Source organism: Canis lupus, chromosome 20 (assembly GCF_011100685.1).
Source record: "Canis lupus familiaris isolate Mischka breed German Shepherd chromosome 20, alternate assembly UU_Cfam_GSD_1.0, whole genome shotgun sequence".
Taxonomy (NCBI): Eukaryota; Metazoa; Chordata; class Mammalia; order Carnivora; family Canidae; genus Canis; species Canis lupus.
This window is the reverse complement of record NC_049241.1, coordinates 17660696-17666695: the sequence shown is the minus strand read 5'-3', so window position 1 is coordinate 17666695 and position 6000 is coordinate 17660696. Positions and strand designations below refer to the sequence as shown.

Here is a 6000-nt window from a genome sequence, read left to right as displayed (position 1 = left end):
ATCCCAAGCAAACATTTCCCCACTTTGCCTGGGAAAAGTGCATTTCCTTTATCTTTTCTCCTGGATGGGTTGTATTTATCCTCTATACTCCACCTACTTAGCTTCTTATCTCAGTAGGTTTCTTTAAATCCCCACTGAAGATTGAATTCTAGGCTTTGTCTACATGGTTTCTTTGAACCCTATCTTTATTTCTACCTTTGTCTGTCTTTCTTTCTTTCTTTCTTTCTTTCTTTCTTTCTTTCTTTCTTTCTTTCTTTCTTTCTTTCTTTCTTTCTTTCTATAGGCTCCACTTAGAGCTTGAACTCACGACCTGAGCTGAGATCAAGAGTCACACACTAAAAAAAAAAAAAAAAAGAGTCACACACTTAACTTACTGAACCACCCAGGCGCCCCCTACCTTAGCATTTCTTATATTGTTTTGTGATTAGTCTGTTTACATTGTTTTTGTTTTGTTTTGTTTTCAGTCAGAATGACTAAAAAATAAACAATGGTGCCAACACCAAATGCTGAGAAGAATGCAGAGGAACTAGAGCATTCATGCATTGCTAGTGGGGTTATAAAATGATATGGCCACTCTAGAAAATAACTTGGCAAGTTCTTAAATACATAAATGTAACTACCATATGACCCAGCAAGTGCAATTTTCAGCATTTATTCCAGAGAATGAAAATTTAAGTTCATTCAAAAACCTGTACATGAATGTTTATAGCAGTTTTATTCCTAGTAGTCAAAAACTGGAAATAGCCCAGATGTCTTTCAACAGGTGAATGATGAAACACAGTAATACAGCAGTATTATTGGTACAGCCACACAACCTGGATGACTTTCAGAGAAGTGTGCTTAGTTAAAAAGCATCTCAAAAGATTACATACTATTATTTATTCTTATAAATCCACTTATATATTATATAGATATATAATAATATAGATACATAATAATATGATTATATATTTGTATACTATCTATATGTGTCTATTTACATATTATATATATGATGCCATATATCCATTTATATAGCATTATTGAAATGATAAAATTATAGAAATGGAGTTGAGGAGAGAATAAAGATGTGGGTGGGATGCTGATGTGGTTGTATTTATCCTTCTGTTGATAGAAATGTTCTGTATCTTGACTGTATCAATGTCAATATTCTAGTTGTGATATTGTAAATAGTAAGATATTGTAATGAAAGGAAATTGAGTAAAGAGTACATGGTATCTCCCCATATTATTTCTTATAACTGCATATGTATTTAAAATTATCTAAAAAAATTAGAATATCAACTCGGCGTCTTCCATGATAGATTTGCAGTTGGATTGCTATGGAAAGGAAGAGAAAGGGTGGCATGTACGTTTCTTTGGAGAGCAAAATGCCATGGAAAGCATCAAAGGGAAGTAACTTTTTAGTTGAGTCTTAAAGATAGAGTAAATATCACACAGAAAAATAGGAGAAGAATGTTCTACCATGGTGATAGAATGTCAGAAGTCAAGACTGGGACACTGGGCAGGTCATGGAACAGTGCATGTTCTGGAAGACATTCTTTGATTCATGTCTCTATTCTCCACAATAAATCCTCACTCACATAATTGATGCTTAGTAAGAGTTTGTGGGTGATCAGATGACACAAGTTCATCCTCGGAAGTTACAAGTTAGACTTATTTTTTTAAAGCAGGAATATACTTCTGATTAATCTTAATATATTCATCAATTAAGGTAATTTAATACATATTCATCTTTAATCACAGTACTCTGGGTGAACATTCACAGATGTATGTATGGCCAGACCATCTCTCCTCCATCAGTACCCAACTTAGTGCATAGAGAAGGCCTTCATAAATAATTCTCACATGAAAGAATAAACCTATGAATGTTGCAAGTAGGTGGCACTGGATAGAAGGCAGAGAGTATATAATTTGCCAACTTCAATAATGTATGTATTCAAGGCATAAAATAGATCTTGAGTACTATTTGTTTATAACAAAATAATCACCTTTTAATCATAAAATGTATAAGCAACTAGAATATTAAGCAAATGAGAAATACAATAAAGAAAAATGATCATGAGAATCTTAAACTCTGCGTTAAGCCCTATAATAACTTTCCATTTTCACTAAGGCAGTCAAGCGATATTCATCCCTTTCTCTTGACATTCATTTATTCGTGCATTAAAAAAATAGCTGCAGAATGCTATCTATGCAAAAGGCACTAATGCAGGCTTTCATTATCCTTCTGGTTAAAATCTGAAAACTTGATACTAGCTATGCATATATTTACATACACACACAATTATGAATACACATATGCGTGCACATACATGCATCCAGTATCTTCAAAAACTGTCCAGAATGGAAATGTTTTCTCAACACCTGCAATTAATGTGATTCCTGAACCGTATGTTCTTTGACTACATCTTGTAAATAGTCTTGAATTTCAAGCTACAACCTTTCAAAAGCTCTGAACTTATTTATGCAGTGAATAAAGTTTATGGAAGAAAAATAGCATTTAAGAAGTATTTTTACTGCAGGGTGACCAAAATCTAGGAAAAGAAAAAAAGGGAAAGATGAATTTTCTTACAGATCCATTCCAGTAAGTATAGGAATTTAGAGATACAATTTATGGAGGACATACACTGTTGTGTAGGTCCTTAGAGAGGTAGAACAAGTTTCCCATTTCATTGGGGTGAACAATCTACCCTATGATCAGAACCAGTTTCTTCTCCAGATGTCTCCCTGCTGTTTTGTGCCCCATCAACCTTGGCTGCATCCATTCAACTTTTAGGCAAATGATTAAATCTAGTTAAATATCTCATGCTATATTTCCCAAAAGAATATTCTGGGAAAATAATGAGTATCATATATTCATAATCTATTAAAGAATTTGTCACAGAATAGTTCATTGCTGATTAAAGTTTGCTAAGATTGAAAGAATGCGTTGTAACTACATAAATAGATGATTTGTCAAAAGCCACAAATGAAGTGGAAAATCATCACTATTTACAGACATTTAAAATACTGTTCAGTTCTTGACAACTTCTTGATAATTCACAGGTCTCTCAGGTTCCAGTAACAATAAAGGTGTACATATAGTATGGTTCTGATTTGGGGTGATTTGAAAAATGGGAATGTTCTATCCTTGGAAAGATGAAGTAGTGGGACTCTATGTCTAACGTATAGTTCTACCAACTAGCTGTAGTCTCTCTGAAAATAGAAATACTGATAATTCCCTTAGAAGTTCTTAATGAAATTTAAGTGAAACAATGCAAATAATGCACTTGCCTAAATCCTTATCATGTTGTAGAATCTTTTGATGTAAGAGAAATACTAAGATGAAATCATACAATCAAAATACATCTCTGAACATATTATTATTTTATTTTTAGTAATTTTTTATAAAATAAATTTTTGCTAATGGCTATCATGTTTGCAGTGGTCTGCTACTCTGGAGTTGTAATAGTAACTATATAATTGGAAAAAAGAAGACAATATTGGTTGAGGCTTTTCTATGGCTGTTTCTTTGCTTCAATCTCTAGACTCATGAAGAGTAAGAATAAGGAGCAAATAATGTAATAATGTCTTTAAAGTGTCCGTGTCATTGACTTGAAGTTTTTCTGTTTTTTTTTTTTTTTCTTTCTTTCTGTTTTTGTATGTCCTTTCAACACCCTAAGTGACCAGCGCTAGGGAAGGGGTCATGGTCTGGCTGGGAAATGGATTATTTTTATGAATGTGGGGAGAAATTCATTTGAATTAGTTATATAGTGACTGATGAAAGGAATTCCTTGAATATGTGAATGTTTATTGTACATATTTCGAGCCATTTCTCTTCTCTCTTCTTATTTTTAAAAGGAATGGTAGATGATCATTTTATGTTCTCTTTATTTCTTGTTCTAATCTTACCCTTTCCCACTTCTCACTTCCCACCACCTCATCATCATAAGCACACGCATACACATACATACACACACAAGGAAGTCAGACTTTGCTACCGTTGTCCCAGGAGGAAGTTAGTTATCACAACTTCTTTTCTTTTTATTCCACTACTAATTATTTAAAATTTCTGTTGGAACCTTTATTCTAGGATCTCCCCTAAGACAAAAACTCTGGTAACCATAGCAGCATTGCCATCCAATCTCTTGAATCCACAACAAAATGCGGCTAGAAATGCTTAGCACAGTCTCCAAGGCAAACATCGCTGTGATGAGTGACAAACTGAAACAATAGGAACTGCTCCTGTTGCCATGGAAACAGGCCTTTCCGTCTGAGCGGCTCCATCCTAGGATTCACAATCTGAAGCTTTGCAAAGGAATGCTTGTCTTAACTTCCCTACTGGTTAGCACTCACCAGCAGACTAACGTTGCCTTGACGGAAAGTATGAAAGATCATTTAGAAAGGGGAAAGGTTGAACTCCTCCAGCTTACTGTCATTGAAGAGGTATTTATAGCTGATGTATGCACGTGATCTTCAGATTTTATTTTTTAGTGTGTCCTACAGTAATAGTGACAGTTCCTTCTCCCCTTTCCTTCTGCTTCCCAGTATCACTGTTGCAAGTTGCAAGGAGCCCTAGAGCAAACACCATCAGATGAGTAAAGCAAGGCATGTGGAAGTCAGCCTTGGTATTAATTAGGCGACTTTGAAGGCAAGGCATTGTGGAATGTGAAATGCAACAAGTAGTAATTACTAGCCTTAATAAAATCATCAAACTTGAAGTCAGGAACTCAGACAGGGTTCAAAAGCTGCAGGAGAGGCAATGAAAACATTTGTCCTTAACATACCTCCAAATAGTACGGAATAATACTAGAAAAAAAATCTCTGTGTTCTGTTTTGAACTCTTTTTTTTTTTCCAACTTTATTTCCTGCTGTTGCTCTGAACATGCTCTGATCCCGCTACTCTTCAAAAATACACAGCCTTTGCTGCCTTTATTCCATTGTTTATGCTCTTTTATCACCAAGAATGCCAACCCTCCTGGAAAAAAATACTGTGAAAATTTTACTTTTCCTTTAATGCCACTCTCAAAAGGTCGCTTCTTTATGAATTATCCTTGAGACCCCCCACTTGTGTTTGCTCTCCCTGACTTTCTTGTAGATCCTCAGATTTCACCTTGGAGTTCCAGAGTAAACTATATTGCACACAATAGGGAGACAAGGGGAGAGAGTGAAAGAGAGAAATCAGCAGAGAGAAGCTGAAGAAAAGCCAACCATGTAGGTTGTGCAGGTGATTTTGCCTACCGTTTCAGTGGATACATGTATGGGCCAAAGGAGGCTGAGATGTGGGGTATCTGTTGCTCTCTGAAGTGATTGGATTTCCTACATGTGTAGTTTAGTTTGACTATTCAGCCTTTTGTATTTAATTTTAGTATGTAAGATAAACATATGTATATAATTCTAGTATTTAAGATAACTATATATATATATACATATGTATATATCTATATATCTATATCTACATTTTACGACATGACTCCCAAACTCAATGTAAATTGCACTAAAGTGATTTTTGTGGTGGTTGCTAGTGTTCTTCTTGATGTTGGCTGCATTGGACTCAATGCTGATTTACCTTGGAAGCAAGCTATGTACAGGCTTTGGAGTAATTCAGCTATTTACTCTGAACGTATTTGACCCTTGAATTAAAACATATTGACTTCAAAATACAGTAAGTTGAAAAATTAAAATGTCAATATTTAATTAAATGCCTTACATGAATTCAACTTTTTAAACTGTAAAATTAATATTTGTACTAGATTTTCAATGGGAAATAATTTTGCAATGCATTTTATCTATCTGCAACAGTTCTTGAAAATGCACGATCAAAAAAAATTGGAATTTAATTAGTCACTTGTAGCCACATTCTGTCAAATGCAGAAGTGCAAATTTCCTCATTTAGAAAAATTTCTCTTAAGATATTTAATATAGAAATTGATGTTTTGTAATGTCTTTGATAATCTGTGAGCTAGGGGGATTCTAGCAGCTAGACTTAGGACTTTATAAGACATTCTTGAATTATCTT

At 34.3% G+C, this 6000-nt stretch overlaps 1 long non-coding RNA gene across 1 annotated transcript in view; it reads left to right on the top strand.

Moving 5' to 3' along the window:
- Window positions 1-4251: 4251 nt before the first annotated feature.
- Window positions 4252-6000, top strand: part of LOC111091266 — a 33265-nt gene continuing 31516 nt past the window's right edge. The window contains exons 1-2 of the long non-coding RNA XR_005374716.1: window positions 4252-4427; window positions 5080-5195. This is a non-coding gene — a long non-coding RNA (uncharacterized LOC111091266). The remainder of the gene's footprint in view (window positions 4428-5079; window positions 5196-6000) is intronic.